At 40.6% G+C, this 17,557-nt stretch overlaps 1 protein-coding gene across 3 annotated transcripts in view; it reads right to left on the bottom strand.

Moving 5' to 3' along the window:
• The window catches only part of LOC139102525 (neural-cadherin), a 177,076-nt gene that overhangs the window by 77,944 nt on the left and 81,575 nt on the right, over positions 1-17,557 (bottom strand). The gene's annotated exons all lie outside the window — the stretch shown is intronic.

Here is a 17,557-nt window from a genome sequence, read left to right as displayed (position 1 = left end):
TGAAATTTAATAAGTAACATTGCAAATAAAATTAATTATTAGATATATTTTTACTTATATATCATGTTGGTAAAACAAGTATCATTCTCTACAGATCGCGTGTTATATTTTGAGAAGTTTGTTAAGTCCCCGCAAGGATTATAATCCTAAAAGTTGCCGGTGAGTGCCCGCCTTATGCAAAATTCATTCGACATGGTTTAACCGCGCCCCGATGGAAATAAACTATTCGATGTTTTGCAGGAACGGCACTTTTACGAAGTCCCCGTATCCCAGCTAAATCCAATTTGCAATACCCGCGGCCATATCCGCGTAGAAAGATTCATCAAAATTTCATTCTTGCTCGCTTAAACATGAGGCGCGAACGAACTCCCGTAATTATCAAGCCGGCCGCGTAATAATGGCGGGTTTTATTTCCTCCTTTTCGCATTCCTCTTTTCATTTAACTACCCACGAAGTTGCTAAATAGATTAACATGTTTCGCACGAGCCTTTACCCCGCGATTTGCAAAAAATTATTTCCAGCGTCATTTTATTGCAACTCGCGATTTTTGTTTATACGCCAGCCACATTAAACTTGCATAAAATTTTTCTCGCCCAAGAATCCGATAAAAAAAATCGACTCTATCCGAATAATGCAAAATTATATTTATATAATTCACATTTGCATGTCGTTATTACGATGCTTTCCTTCAAAATAATTAACATGGAAAATTGTGTCGCAAAAATTATACGGTGTCTTTTAATATTTTATATTGTCATATTTGATTCCGCTAATTTTCAACGATAATCATGACTTTTAATATAAAAGTAATTGTGATTATGAGAAATTTATATCGCATCGTGTCGCTTAAAAATGTCGGTCAAAATGGAAATGCAAAATAAAATGCAAGAATTCGACGTCGATTCAATTTACATCAAATCTCATTATCAGCAGACTTTAATTATGTTATCTCATTAAAGAGTTTAATTATCAGCAAAGCGTTAATTATAGAATCTTCGAATTTCCATGTTATTAAATAGTGAAGAATTACGCACTCAGTTCTTTTTCGTTTTTATTTATCTTTCCTTTGATATGAATTGCGAGTTAATTTTTTTTCGAGCGTGCGATAAGAGTTGCCATACGTAGCGATTTACAAACGTTTCCCGTTGCATACTTTGCCAATAAAAGGCAATAAAGTTACTATTTAACTAAGCTCAATGGAAAACCGTCGAGTGTTTTTTATCGCTTACAAATTACAATTTTTATTTAATAAACTTATAACTTTTAAAGTTATATAATTCCGTAATTGGGTCAATTACTCAGTCTCTTTACTGCGAAAAAGTCAACTTAATATTTATCAAAGAAATATACTCGTACCGAAAAAAAATGCGCATTGAAGTCCATTTCCTTTCATATTCGCCAGCGAGTAAAAAGCGTCAAAATTTTGCAGAATTTAATATTCTTTCCCTTCGCGGAGGATTGTCGTTAGCATGCTGTTTTTGCGAAACTTGCAAACTTGAAATAATAAAAAGAATTAAAAAGAAAAAAAAAAGAAAAAAAAAATAACAAGAGCCACGAATAACGTCGGCCCTTTTTGGTGAAATTTTTTTCCCGCAACTCGCATGCATAGCTGCCATTAATGGAAACTTTGGGAGGAGAGGGGCGGGTGGGGGGTAGGGGAGGAGAAATTCGATATTTCAGGAGAAAATTTACTGAATTCTACCTGTCGAAATCCAATTGCGATTAACGTCAAATGTGGGGAAATATTCATGCGCGTCGAAAGAGAACCGGGTATCAAGGCATTCCTGACAGATGACATTCCGCATGCCGAACTATTCATATTCGTATCAGTTTTTTTTTTATTCCTCCCCGACGGTCATCATTTCACATCCAACGCGTGATGAATCTTCGGTTACCCGCAATATCGATAATGCCATTAGGTTCTCGATATGATTCACGTTTTGCCTTGCAACTCGTAAATAATCCCGTGGACAATCGTGGACGGGAGAACAACATCGCGGAGCGCTAATTGGCAGGACGTGTTTGTACCGTGTCTACAAAAAATACGACGATACGCGGGGCGCACCGGTACTCGGTTTAGAAAAATATCCAAGGTAAAAGTAAACACGTATCCGCAAACTCTTTTGATATGCGAGTCTCTATCACGCCGTTTTCGTCAGATTGACATCGGGCTAAAGTAAATAACACGCCTATCACTAGTTACTTCGTTTTCAGATGCGCGGCATATATATCGAATAAAAATCTAGTTTTCGTTGGAAATTAATAAAATCGATGACGGGAGACGTGACGAATCCACACTGCGCCGTAACGGCGAAGATTGCGAATTCAAAGGGAGAAATTTCGAGTGACGTTTGATAAAATCGCCGCGGTAAATCTGTATGGAGATAAATGCGCCTTTACGCCAACTCGGTTTCCTCACGGGCACACAATCAGATTAATGATAGGAGAGATTCATTTATAAAGTATATCGATTACGTTCGGACGCGAGGACCGCGCAATTATTTTCAATCATCCAAACGGGAAGATATAAAATAGGAATATTGAATTAAGCGCGTTCCACTCAACGTCTACTTGCTCGGTTACGTTGCGGGAAGCCAGAGATTAATAGCTTCGTAACTGGAAAACCTATCGTCCGTTCTGTTCGCGGATTGTCACGGGGCCGAAGTTAGTCACCGGCAAACTGCTCAGCGGAAAGTGTTTTCGGATATTTGTTCGCGCCGCCCGTTTCACTTAGCCTGGATGCTCGCAGCTTATCCGGTGAGTTATACCGCGAAACTTGGCGACGATTTTTATGTCGACCCGATCTGTCGCTCGTGTTTCTCAGACTAAGTTTAACGGTACGTAAGTTAGACCGTAAGAACTCGGGGCTTCCGGGTAACTGAGTTCGACCGCGAGCACGTCAATAAATTTCGCAAAACGTCGCATATTTTATATCCGTCTTATTGGTCATCGAGAATGGGTACCTCGAGGCGCTTCGTGTCAATTTTTTATTTCTCTTTAGTAATTTAATTTCTATCTCTTTAGATAAACGTACAATAGAGAATACATTTTTTTTTTAATAGAAAAAAAATAAACTCTGCATGTAAAAAAATTAAATAAATAAATAAATAAAAAAAGAAAAAAAAATACGTAGCTCGGGAATTAATATAGTTTTTAATTTATAAAAAAATTCTATCTGTGAGAAGTCGCGAGTGCTCTTCAATACGTTAAACATTTCAACGACTGCTGGGTGGGTCGATAAAAATTCTGAATTCAAAAAATTGCGGAAATACTCCCTTGATTTAAGCGAACCAGCCACTTAAATGTTTCGAGAAATCGGCAATCTTGACGTAAACTCTAGACATTAGTCATCCGTTCACGTTTAGGGCTAATTCCACAATCAGAACGCGGGCCAATATGCCGGAATTAATTCCAGCGTTGTAATTCGAATCGGGAGATGAAAGGATTACGTTACCCGGCGGCTGGCGGAGAGTAGAGGAGGGCGGGAGGGGCGGGTGATAGAGGAGGCAGAGGTATAAGTACTGATTGAATAGAGACGAAATGACGTCACGCTCGCCGTCGCTGTAGCATTTAATCCCGCTTCTTGTTCGTGCAATAGAGCGGATCACTTGGAAGTGCTCATTACCGGAAGTTTCGAACGCGGGCGCGATACGTCGAGCATCGCGGAGCCGCGAAGCGATTATTGCATCCGCGCCGCGCGAATATGCGATCAGATCGTTCCTCGCGCATTCCCTCCCCCGCGCCAGGTCCCCACATTGCGGCCGTCTCGATGTTGATCGAGGGATTAACTTTCGTAATACGTTTTGCATATATATCTATGTATATCCATCGCAAGCGCGGTAACGAAATTTCCGGAATTTCCAGCGGATTATTAGCCAAATTCCGAACGCTGGCCGCCGAGAATGCCTGCGGCCTTTCGCCGTTGTATTCGCGAACGAGCTCCGGCGCGACTAAATGCGCCGAAGAGCTTCCAGAAGTTCGCCCGCGCGTCGTTATTATATTTCAGATATACGCGCTGCACACGTGTGCTTCCGAGGGATCGAGGGAGAGAAGATGGTATATCCGGCGTTGGTGAAAATCAACGCTGCAACGGATTATACCAGGCTATTTTCCATCGCCCGCGATAACCGTAGCGTAACGCGACGCATAGGCAATGAGCGATCGATACGCGATCCCTTCGAATGCGATTGCTCTACGAGGGATGCCCTTAATCCATTAAGGCCATCTGCACTATCGTAGTACGCGATTGCTACTCGCGTTCGCTTGCTAGGTTTGTATCTTTTACGCGAGTTTTGCATAAGTAGTTACAGAAACCTGCGCGGATCATTAGAAAAGTTAAACAGTTGCTTGTTTTTTAATAGTTGAAGAATATTAATGCGATTCTTTTTTTTTCCTTTTTTTTTTTTCTTTACATGCACTGAAAAGATTTCATATAAAATCAATCGTTTAGTCAAGAACTATTTGAATTCTTTTTAATTATTATTTTTTAATAACATTAGTAATTAGTTGTCAAATAAATGTTGAGAAAATAATCTCGATTGAAGAAGAGAAAAAGAAAGTTTTGATTGGTAATGATTAAGAGACATTTTTGTTATTTTTATGACATTTCATTGATTCAGTGTATAATTCATTCGTGACAGTATCACGAGCATATTATTTATGAATAATATTGAAAACTGTAGCAACTAGCTTTTAGCAAATGAGAATTTGAGTGACGCAGCCGACGTCACCTAATCTTCGGTTTCCGCGATAACTCGCGTCTGATAGAGAATTATCGTGTAAATGACAGTTTCCAAGCAAACGTCAGTTTGCCGATTAATCACGTAATGAATAAGGACAAAGCGCGATGTAATCGACTAAAGGCCCGGAATTAATTATCACAGTTGAATTTCGTATTCTTCGGCGGTACGGTAGCACGGCTTAAGCGATTCCCCGACGATAATTGCCTTCGGTAATCAAGATAAGTGCTAAATAAATAAAAAGAAAGAAGCGCATGTAATATAAAATACATTTTGCCAACTTTGATCACTCGGGTGAATTTCGTATATTTTTTTCCCTGGACTCTTTCAGGACCGAATTTTACGTTTGTCTGTGCAAAGTGAAAAATACGCGGGAGCCGTGCGAGCGCGAAATTCTTTAAATGAGGTAGTTGCGCGCAGGGAGAGGCAAACGTTGAAAGAGAGTTCGCGAAACTTTCTTCCTCAAAAAGAATCCCGAGTAACGAATGTCCCAAGTTTCGCTCCAATTACTGTATATTTCTTACTTTGCATGAACATCGGCGTGAAAGAGCGGCGCGTCTCGCGAACAGCGAAGGCGAAGGGGAAGCTATGCACCATCTCGTAGCGCCCGAGTGGCGCTACGGCTGTTGATAGAATCGAACGGTCAATCATTATCTTGAAGGGATTGTCTTGGAACTATGCGGGGTGAGAATCGATAGAATCGCGTTGTGTCGAGTCAGTCATGTCGTCGCCAGTCTAGATTGCATACCGGCGATTCCCGGCATTTACAGAAGCAAATGGGACGCACCGATTTAAGATAGATGGATATCACACGCTCGCCGGGCGCAAAGCTGCGATCTCTCGCAATTAAATCAAACGCAAGGCTTCCTCTCGTTCCCACTCCGCATTCGATTAGGTGATTTTTAAACGAGCGTAATAACGTTTCGCGAATGCTGCGTCGGAGGGGAAAAATAATGCCGCATTCGATATTAATTGGCAGCAATGTGCCATTAAAGTAACTGCTTTTGCATTAACGTGCGGAATTTGCACGGTTCATTAATTTCTGTCAATCAATCAACAATGCTCGTGTTTAATTGAGATTGTTTTTCGCCGGGGAAGGAAAATTCTGTGCGCGATAACGTTTAATTGTCGATTAATATCAAAGTTTAGTCGCAGACGAACGTGGAAAATACAAAATCTTATTCCCGCTTAACAAAATTTACTAAGAGCTTTTTCATCTCGCCTTCGCGAGTCGCGGGACTACGCGGGATAATAATTTGCCTTCGGGTTTTACCTCGTGTCTGTCGATAGACTTGAATCATCATTACAGAGCGACTAATGCGGAATTCGCGATGTCAGGAGACGGCGGCGCGAAATCTCGTTATCGGGAGAACGGAAAATGTTTCCTTATATTTAAAATGAGATATTGATTTTGATTTGTACATAGGCGTGTATAGGAAACCGAAGTTTCCAGCGATCGCGGAAATCACGTTGAATATGGATTCTGCTTCCAAGCGCCGCAAGCAGAATAATTTCCGACTTCGTCGACGTGATGGGAATTGAATCGTGAGAAAAATAAAGGGGAAGACAAGAAAAAGGGTGTAAAAGGGATAACAACTCTTCTTCCCATCTAGTTCGCGAAAGTCGCCAAATGTAGTTTTGCGTCGGTCTCTCGATTCTCTCCCGCTCGGCGAGTATCGCTTGCGTGGACAAAATAAAAAGCTTCTCGCGCGAAAACTCCCAAGAGCAATCTTACGTGCGCTACACTTCCTCCCGTCGTGCATTAGCACCGCTTTACGATGCTTCACTTATGAATTGTTTTAATGTGGTTCTATTTAAAATTACAAGCGTATCTCCATTCCATTTATTCGGCTTCTAAAAGTAAATGCGTCTGAATTACTTCGGGATTATTTTTACCATTTCGAATATACGTTATAAAATTGTGGAATATAGTTAACTATTCGAACATTTTTACGCCGCGTGTTATATAACTGCAATAAAATGTTTATATAATCGAATGGATAAACTTTTAAAAATCTGTACAAAGTAACGTATATATTTCGGTGGGTTTACTTCGTTTATTTTATAATTATTTTATCATTCTCACATTCTATACATATATTTTTTTTCACACCTGTTAACGATGAAAAATATTCGTCGTCTATAATTTTTAACGACGTTAGCTGAGCACGGATTTGTAAACTATCAATTATTTAAAATTTGTTTTTTGTAATCTGATTAACATACCAATGGGCGTTTACGTACATTTATAAATACGAGCGTTACGCGATATATTTTATATAATAATAATAAAAAAAAAGAGAAAAACGAATATAGCTGAACTTTTATGTAAATTATCGTTTGACGTTAAATATTTATACGTGTTTAAAAGTATTATTATATTTGCAAGGGATATGAATATATGTATGGAAGCATAGCAGTGCGCAATGGGAATACTCTGCATCTAGTGGTGTATAACAAGTTACTTTGCGGTCCAGAGGTGTAGTCACGTGCCAGTTCGAAGCCCTAGAGAATTTTATATCGATGCTGCAGTTAGTTTTCCGCTCATAATTTTTTAAACTTCGGTTTAGTACATGTGCCCATATCATTCCCCAAAGGAAAATAAATCTCCCGAGCGTCACGAGACGCGCAATCACTTGACAATGTGTTGACGCGTGAGTTTAATTTCAACCGAAATATTAAGTAAAAAGATTAATAATAAAAAAAATAGGTTGATTGATCAAAATCTATTGAAATCATAAATTATTAAGTTATAATTTATTACAAGATTATTCTAGATTAATTTTTACTTTCTATATAAAAAGATTGGAATTTTTGGATCGAGTAATAAAAAAAATAATCACGCTGGTACAACGTGATATATGCGAAATATATTTGTTAAAATACATTCCTCGTTGTCCCTCTTGTTATTACTTTTTATTGTCATTTATTTTACTGTAAAAAAAAAAGAAAAGAATTTAAAAAAAAGAAACGGTATTTAGCTTTGTCATTAAATACAAATACGATTTCGCGTGAATAATGGTATTATGTTTTTAAAATGACCATTTTGCATGTATTAATATGTCTGGATGTTCTGCTAGTGAACGTTTCAAACTTTTATATATTTTTAACAACAATTTTCTGCCATCTATATATCCGGTTGATAGTTTACCGTAAAAAATATAAAATGTTACGCATTTTCGAAATGCGTTTATGTCAAATAATAAATACACAACGGCACGAAACCATTTATTATTTTATTATCTGTCAGAAAGTGACTCGTTGTGCTTTGCATTAACCAACAGAGAAGTAATAGGAATTAAAAATTCTACCCGCGTCGAAGCGGGTATATTTTTCTTCGCTGACAGTTTTCTAGCCCGGAGTGAACGGCCTCCGATCTCTTTGTTGGCGCGCGAATGCACGAGCGCGATGGTTAGCAATATGCGACCGATCCTTCAAATATTCGATTGACGTTACATGCGCGAAGGTGTCTGGACCGAACGCGAAATTAATCCCAGCCCATTGCAAGGCGGGCTTTTATGGCTTTCCGATGCAAGCCGGCCACCTGTGTGGATTTTACCTGTGTTCGCCCGCGCGAATTATTTAGCTGGTCCGAGTGCGATGAAACACGCACTTGGCGGTATTAACAGAGGGATTAACGGTGCATGCGAATCCGTATCTGGCCGGCTATAATTCTAGCTTTCTCTGCGCGCGCAATAAGAAATGCATTCGCGCGCTGAATGTGCTCCCAAAAAAGATCGGTTTACAGCGGGGAATGGGTCCGCATCCATTGCCGCCATCTGTAACAACGATTTTTGCAAAGTTCGGATTTACAGCGGTGGAAAAGTAAGCGCCGAATTGGAATCTAGGGTATCACAAAACGATCGGATGTCTTTTCAGTTCGCGGATATTACACAGAAAACCGAGAGAAACGTACTTGTTTTGACAGCGAAAAGGTTTTCGACGAGCGAAAGATAGACGGGCGAATGATTTTTAATTAAAATTTTATTAGAAGCTCGAGATCAAAATTTCACCGTTGAAATAATGAGTATTAAGGATTCACGATATTGATTACGGACAATTAAATATGACCGATGATCGTTCGTAAAACTGTCGCTGATACGCGGTGGGCGAGATTTATCTCGATATTTCACGATATCTCGCGTTCGGAATATAATTTAGAAATATTTCGATATACAGAATTTTAAACGTGATAGTCTGAATCTCCATCGGCGCCGCAGCGGCGCGAAATAACTCGTCATTCCGTGGAGCAGACGGAATATTCACGCGGTACGAGGCATCCCTTACGTCGAAGTATTCCGGGGCGACCTCGGGGTGCTTCACGGCCTCGGTCGCTTTTCTACAAAATCGATTTTATACGGGCGGAGATGCAGCGGAGTGCATTATTGTGCTCGTTATTTACCGACGTGCAGCGAGAAAACGATCGTGCGTCGTGTAGCCTTCCGCCGTGTGGCCGCTACCGTTTCCGTTATACTGGCGTGTCTGGGCGCCGTCGATGGTTTGTTTACGCGACGTGAAAATTTGCGACGCTAGGAAGTTTTTACTGCTTCGCTCCACGGGCACGATGATGATGCACTTACTTCGTAAGTGCAGTTAGTCGCCGGAGACTAATTGCTTGTCTGGTCTGTCGCGCGCTTTTTTACATTAAGCGAGCATTCCCTCGGAAATCTATGCTCGTAATACGTGACCGGTTTCGCGAAAAGATACACCCGAGCGGTTTCCCAATCTCGGCTATCAAGACTGAACTTGGTGAATATTTTTTTGCCCCAGCTGCATTAATCTTGCATTTACATATTTGGATGTGATTTTATTCAACATTATCTTTAACTTGACGCGTTAGTTTAATTTCAATCTTGATCAAATTGTTAGTTTGCGTCTAATATAAAAATTTAAAGGCGCGTACTAAAGCAGCGCGTTTAACGTTGACCGTCGTTGATAATACAATTCGCGTCCACTATAGGTTATTCAGACTAGAGTTGCCCCGGCTGGGTCAAACCGGATCGTACGAAGTTAATCTAGGACAGTGTACACGCTGCGTGCAGAATAATCTTATTAAAGTTGCACTAAAGTCCAGTTAGATTATATTGTGAGACAAATAGCCCATGGTGCGCACATCGCGTGAAGAAATCTCGTAACAGCTAGGCCGCAGAATTTTATTCCTCTGAGTAAATAGAGCCATCCATCATGCAACACATCGATATGTCTCTCGACGAGAAAATTGTATAGAAAGTATTGTGGAAAAAAAAAAAAGAAGTTGGAAATTGATGAAAATTTCAAGTTATAAAAGAATCCTCGCCTTCTTTTTTCAAGCTTCTACATTAAAACCGGTTTTTCGAACAATATTTTTTAACTAAAAACGCTTCTTCGAGCAAAATAATTAATCAGATAATTTACAAAAAAAAATTGGGGTGGGAGAATTTATTATTAATTGATCGAGAGATGAGTTTAAAGTTATACGCGCACATACCAAAGCGTTCTCTGTACGGTAAAGGATATATATCACAATAACTTTTTTCCAATAAACGTAATCTGTTTCTTATACAGTTCGAAAACGTGGAAACATTCACTGGATTTTTCGAGGCGTGAAAAATATAAATTGCTAATCGCCTAATAGTACGTCGCATCCATTGCACACGTTATCTAGCAATGCATTCGGTGTCACGTGTGCAGTTTACACTACGCTACGGAATGCAGAATGCATTTGCGATGTTCGCAATACCCAAGTACACGCAGGATATAAATTGTATCCGATACTCTCATCGCCAATCGATTAATCTAACTAATATGCTCGCGTACGTGCTGCATGTCGTCGAATCGATCTTTATATAACACCGCGTTATGCGTTAAACATACGCGACAACTGTCGCCAGTGAGATTTATGTATCAAGATCTCACCGTACGCTTTAAAGGAATAAATAAATTCGAACGGTGCTATTTATTCGGTAACTTTTTTATAGAATCAAAGTTCATTTTATTTAGAAAAAAAAAGCAAATTTAATTTCATTTTTAAGTCATTCTCTTCGTCGATGACGAGAACACATTTTGTATCGTAATGAAAATGATTCTTTCGTGCCATGTGATTATTAGTAATAACGAGCCTCAATGCTTGCAACTCAATTAATGAATTCGTTAGCGCTGCTAATTTTATTGTCCCTTTTATATAGAGCAAGAAAATATTTATATAATTAATTTCTATAAATTGTCGGCCGTTCTCTCCGTATCCTCTCCTCTGGTTTGCGGTAACGTGACCTGAAAAAATCTCCCGGAATAATCGCGCGTGTAACGAGAATGCGTCGCGCGACGGCGAATGCTACGAGGGCACGGCTACATTTTCATAAATTTCGGAGTTTATTGCATAAACGAAACTTCACGCGGACTCGATGCGTTCACGCTATTGCACATCACGCGTTTACGTGCAGATACCGTTCTGTCGCGTTAAGTAATTCCATTAAAACGCGCGCATTTATCGCCGGTCTCATCTCGTTCGATAGCGTTCGTTAATACCGGATCGAGCCCCAGCTACGGGATTTTAAATAGTATTTTATTCGGTAAACTATCTATTAAAGTCATGTATTTCCACAGTTCCTCAGTCTGACGTTAATTGACAGTAATGTGTCCCAGCCCCGTCCGATAATATTAAATTTACTATCACGGGTTATTTGCCAATCGATAACGAACGGCCGACGGACACTAAATCGCCATTGTACTTTTTAGACCGTCGTATTTTCGTTCGAGACAATCGTATTTTTTCCTTTTTTTATTTCTTTTTATATATTTACGAATCGTCCGATTAGTCGACGGCGTTTTAACCTCGATTAAATTTTTAGAAACATCTTTTAATTTCATAATTTATTCCATATTACTTTTACTAGGGAAACAATCGATGATAGATTTAAGGTAAAAATAAAATCTTATACGTGAAATACAATATTTCCGTAAAAATAGCAGCGACATTTCTGTCATATTTTTACCCCTCCCTCCCATTAATAAATGTGTTCTCGATCACGAGGTAAGATGGAAAGTTTGAAGTACTTATGAAGCACTCTGAATCTTTAAGCGGACGTTAGCAGTTTCTCGGGGGTTACCTGGACCTACTCCGGGCAGGTCGGGAGAAAAAATGCTCTTCTTTAACGGGGATTTACGGAAATGCGATAAGGCCCGCTCGGGCGGGCGGAGAAGATGCTCGCGCGAGAAAGATAAGGAATTTCGAGAGGCGCCTCTTCTTTTTCGGCGAGGCGTAAATCCTTTGCCGGCCTGTCTTTTGCTCACCTAGAGCAGCGATGCGACGCCGGTAGCGCGAATTAGATTGCGTCCTACGTACGTATAATGTAAATTGGATTCACGATGATTCGGAAGAGTGCTACTCTCCTTCTATCTTCTCTTTCTTTCTTGCGCGCCGTTTTCTCACGCCGCTCGTTTCTCTACGAAAAACTATCACGTCTCGAGAATTTCTCAACTCAGTTGGGAGATCCCGTCCGAATTCTCATGAATATGTACGAAGTGGGAAATCTTTCAGACACGCGAGACTACTTATCTTTCTTTCGCGGATGAGGTAATTTGCGTTCGGTTTTCGCGATTCCGCGTTCAGCTGTCGCGCGTAAAGCACTAGCGGGTATCGAAACGAGCGCCGGCTGAAAAATTGACGTCGATTATCAATTTGATACCGACGAATAATCGCCATCGGATACTTATCGACATCATTGATATTCTTACAATTGTTTGCAGCTTTGTTAGTTGAACGTTTATGAATATTTTCGTTGGATATTTTTACTGTCTTCTCCAATTCTATGTTAAATATAATATAAACATTTCATCGCGTAAACGCGTATGCAGTCTCTCGATTTACGCGATACCTTTTGTGCGCGATTTTTTTGCGCGGTAAATAATCCCTCCGTTTACGCGATACTTTTTATACGTAATCTCAGTTTTGCACGATCTCATTTTACGCGGTCAAAAAAAATATATCCTTCTACGTGGTATATTTAGTAAAATTATTATGTAATCAGCGAGCTAAAAATTTTTGCTTGGCTGTATTTGTGATTTTAACTGGTTTGGTGCTGCACCGACAAATAGAATTTGCTTTCTGTGAAAATAATGAAATAAATATTTTTGCAACGTACACACAGGCTTTCCTTTTACGTCGTCTCTCGTTTTTTATTTATCATTTTATTTATTTATTTATTTTATTTCTTTTTATCGGCAAGTTTCATTTGTACGACTTTAAACCATGTGAAAAACTACGCCGAAGGGTATCTTTCTCGTAAATTAAGGAGCAGTTATGCCGTATTATCTTACGTTAGTTCAATATATGAAGGAGAATGTTGTCGAAATATTCATTATTACGCATTTGACATAAAAAGACTTTATTGAAGATAATGAAAACGACCATTCGGTATAGACTGTATGTCGAAACATTGAGGTTGAATCGAATCTATCGTTTTTGGAAACGTTCTTCGGTGAGACACACACTCGCGACCGTATACTTGGCTTTCGCGAATTGGCTCGCTTTAATCGAGCCTAGGCAAAGGCAAACACAATAACACGCTCGCGGGCAGCTCAGGTGTTCCGTTGTACCTCGTAATATTAAATATTATTATGCCGTGCTTTGATACGCTTGGCATAGGCCCGATTTAACGACGTAGAGACTCTCAATACGCAAATCCGTGTATCTGACAACCATCACAGGAAGCTTATTAAAGTAAACGTTATTAAAGCCGAGATGTTCCAACGATCGGGCTGCTCTCCGCGAAATTTCACCCCGGAAGATTGTATTTTCCTCACAGCGGGCTCGTTCATCGCGCGGTCTATTGTACGTTCGCGCACATTGATTCCCGCAATTCAAGAATTGCATTTTCCGAGATTTCCCCGGATTCTCTCGCGCACAATAGATCCGCGTTTCGCGTTGGGTCCGGTGCGCCAGGGGAGCAATTAATACCCAGCCGCGTTTATCATCGCGTGCGAACAACCGGGCTCGGAATCAAATCGCGTTACGGCGTATTAATACAACTATCGCGTAACGATATCGCGAAATCATTAGTGCGATTAACGTTAATCGCGTCGAAGCGCGCGGCAATAATTACCAGCGAGAATTGCGCTTTATTCGTCGCGTGATCTCGTCGTCGTCGTCATCCTTCTCGCGACGTGAAAAACGTATTTAACGGGGGAGGAAAAAAAACGGAAGTGCCGCAGAATTATACGGCAGCGTGGGGTGAATTTTTTTCCTCCCCTTACGAGTCCATTACACGTCGAGATAAGTCGGCGAGGCGGCTGGTTTCAGGAATCGCAACTACCATTCAAGTTGACCGCACGTCAAGCGCTTCCGGTAATACCCGAGATTTATAACGCTCCCCGCGAACGACAGCTTCCGCTTTTACGCGGGACAAGCGGAGACCGTCGGCGAGATAAACGAGCGCCGTGGAAGTTTCTTGCTCCTCGGAAATAATTAATAACGGCGCGAGTCTTGGCGATTCCGAAATTGGCGCCGCCCGATCGGAGGGAGGCGAGCTATTAGATATTCAGTCGAGGTTTTTTTTTCTTTTTTACTTTTTCCGATGCGTACATAATATTTGTCAAACATTATTTCGCGAATTGTTAATGAGTGACACCGGGGAAGCACAATTATTTTGATTTTGCTGTTATTTTGCGCTGTTTAGCATAAGTAATAAAGAAGAAATTGGGACGTTTTTAATTAGCAAAATTAACGCGACGCGTCACAGACGGCTCTAGCAAATTAGACAAGTAAAACTCGCAAACGAGAAACTGCATTAGCGTTAAACGTGTTACGCGAGAGTGCACGGGCAGTTCGTGCAACTAGTGGCTAAACATTTATGAAAGGTGTTTATCTGGCGATAAAATTCGTTGTTGCGCCGGAGACGAATAAATTCATTACCACTCTTGTTCTTTATATCTGAATATTATGTAACATTTATTAAAATGCCTGGAGTACACGGAGCTCCGTCAAACATGCGGCTCGTGGGCGAATTTGCCGCATTTAAATGCTTTCGGGCATTCATAGTTTATTAATATAAAATAGACATTGATCGCGTAGTGGCTGAATATCTGCATGCTCAATAATTATTACGCTGGTTCCATCAAGCGTAACGGTAAATTGCAATCGCTCCCGCTAAAAGCAGTCAATAAAAATATTACAATTCTCGGCAAAATAATGATTGAAATGAAACCGAGAGCAGCGAACGCAGAATCGGGCTGCTAATGCACTTGCGAATGTATTTCCACGGCGTTTTTTTTTTTTTTTTAGTGCGACTTAATCTGAGCCGTAGTAAACGCGACACATTGAAGAATAATGCTGTTAATTAAATAGACCGCAACGGTTTCGTTAAATCCGAGAAACGTGCGCAGCTTGAAGTGCATCGGCAACGAGAAGTGATGCAAACTCCTCGCGATCGCCGTTACGCTTGTTGAATACACCGTTGATCTTCGCCGACCGGTAGCGTCTTTTTCCTCTATTTTGTCCTCTGTTTCCTTTTTTCCTCGTTCTTTTTTTTGCGTCAGATAAACGAACGCGCGACGGAAAATTATCGGTAGCGGAGGCAATAGTCGCGACCCGATCGGTTTATCTCGGAGGGTAGAAAAGGCGAGACGCACCGTTGCTCTTTGCCGGGCGAGCCGGAAAATCCGCACACGTGTGCCGTTTAATCGAACACGGTGTAGAGACGTCAGGGAACATGAGAAGAAATGACAGAAAAAAAAGGGAGAAACTGTAAAAGAAATATGGTGCAGAAAGAAAAAAAAAAAAGGAGAGATGAAAAATATTGAAACATTCGTGCGATAAGTACGGTAAAGCAAGGAATCGCTGTCGAGGGCGAAAGATAAAAAGAAAGTGTGATCGCGCGGGTAGAAAAGACCAGTTTCATTTATTGCAAGATGCACTTCAGGAAGCACCGATCCGGTGTATACGGAGCGGTATCAAATGCGAATTATGCAGAGTACGCGCGAAACTGTTGCAGCCTTCTCTCTCTCTGCCGTCAGAGGCACTTTGCTGTATATAGAGCGCATAGAGCGAGGCTCGGGTCGCAGCGACTTAATGGTCCTCGTCCAATTACCGTTATTAATTGTCATTGTGATATATACCGTGGTACATACATAGCGGTTGCTATTAACGTCTGACTGCGCTTGTAGAAGCCTTTCAGACCAATGCGCACATGGCTCGCATATTATCAGATGCGCTTGTCGATTAGAAAATTAAATTTTGCGCCGATTACAAAACTGTACGATTATATTTTTTTTTTTTTAAGTGGACAGAAGCGCGAACACGAGCAATCGACGACGACCACCCGCGAATAGAATATTAAAGTTCATTGAGCTTAAGTATTGATTGCAAATTTTCGTCATCGGCGGAAGCTTTTAAATTTAGTGGCAATTATCGTCGTAATGAAGTTTCAAATCGACTTTTTATAGGGAAAAAAAAATCTAGCGAGTTAATTACAAAATAAAAGCACATTATGAGGTTTTGATGCTAAGCTAGATAAAGCTCCTTAATTATCGGCATTAATAATCTGTATTATACGATGCGTGAAATAATAACTTTCGAAAAAGGTTCAAAATAACGCGAAGAATGAATGAACGAATGAATTTTGCTTCAAGTTTTTAAATATACTAGACATTAATAAGCGAGCGTAATTTACTTTTTCTATTTTTCACATTAAAGAAAACTAACATTTAATAATTTTCAATAATATACCGCGGATGTACGTACATATTTTACATGGAATAAACAGGGCAGAGTGCCGGCCGTGTTTCGTTAAAACCCGCATTTTATCGCTATTTTCATCGCTCTCGGGTTAGCGCAATTTTTATCATTTTTCCCGCGACGTTATACGATTAAAACCCGTCAGCGCCGCTTTCTCCTTTCGAATTGAACTCAGCGCGCTCGAGCGCTCGTAGGCAGCCATCATGATTGACGGACTTTCTCCGCGGCAACTTCATACCGACGCTCTCGCGAAACAATGATGGCCGCTAGACCCCCCCGCGATGATCGTCGGACGATACCTCAGCACGTCGCAGATAAGTTTCGCCTTCGTGCCGGGCTTGGAATTTCTCACCGAGAGCAGGTATTACATTCAGAAACTTACGCACAGCGATCGGCAAACGTTGCGAGCCGCGAAAAGCTATTATTGTAACGCTTTAACCTACGCAGGCGAGATACGCGACAAAGACGCGGCATACGTAACATCGCGCGAGGTAACAAGTGGATTCCTTAACCGCAGGACCGAGAAGTCGAGCCACGAGAAAAAACGTAAGAAACGGAGCTCCGCGCGGTTAAAAAATTAAATATCGAGATTTAATTTCTTACATAGCACTTTAAATGCTCTTCGTCTCTTTACATGTAATTTGTACGTACATTCGAACGTTAAATACATATATTTTCATAGTTTAATTACGTAAAGTTTGTGCAGCATAAAAATTAATATTAAATATATAATAGTATTCAACATATAAATTATTTTACAGCGCGTAGCGCCTGAAACCGGGAAGAAGAACGGCAGAAAAAGAAACGCCGATAAGGCGGTGGAGTGGGGAGACTGGGCACCGAGCGGCCGAGGGCCAGCGGCAGGTGTCCTCCAGCGGTCGAGCAAGCAACACGCAACACAGAACACTCCGTTCATATCGGAATTAAAGCTTCTTAAAGAGCACCAGATTTGGTAAGTTATTTTTTATGATGAGTTGTCGTTACGTTTTCGGTGTGTAGCAAGTAAGGGACGAGAAGGGGGCGAGGGGTCGGACGTTAAATACATATACTTCCATAGTTTAATTACGTAAAGATTGTGTGGCATAAAAATTAATATTAAATATATAAT

This window comes from Cardiocondyla obscurior, linkage group LG05 (genome assembly GCF_019399895.1).
Source record: "Cardiocondyla obscurior isolate alpha-2009 linkage group LG05, Cobs3.1, whole genome shotgun sequence".
NCBI classification, from domain to species: Eukaryota; Metazoa; Arthropoda; class Insecta; order Hymenoptera; family Formicidae; genus Cardiocondyla; species Cardiocondyla obscurior.
The sequence above is the reverse complement of the archived record's forward strand: the minus strand, read 5'-3'. Positions and strand labels throughout refer to the sequence as shown.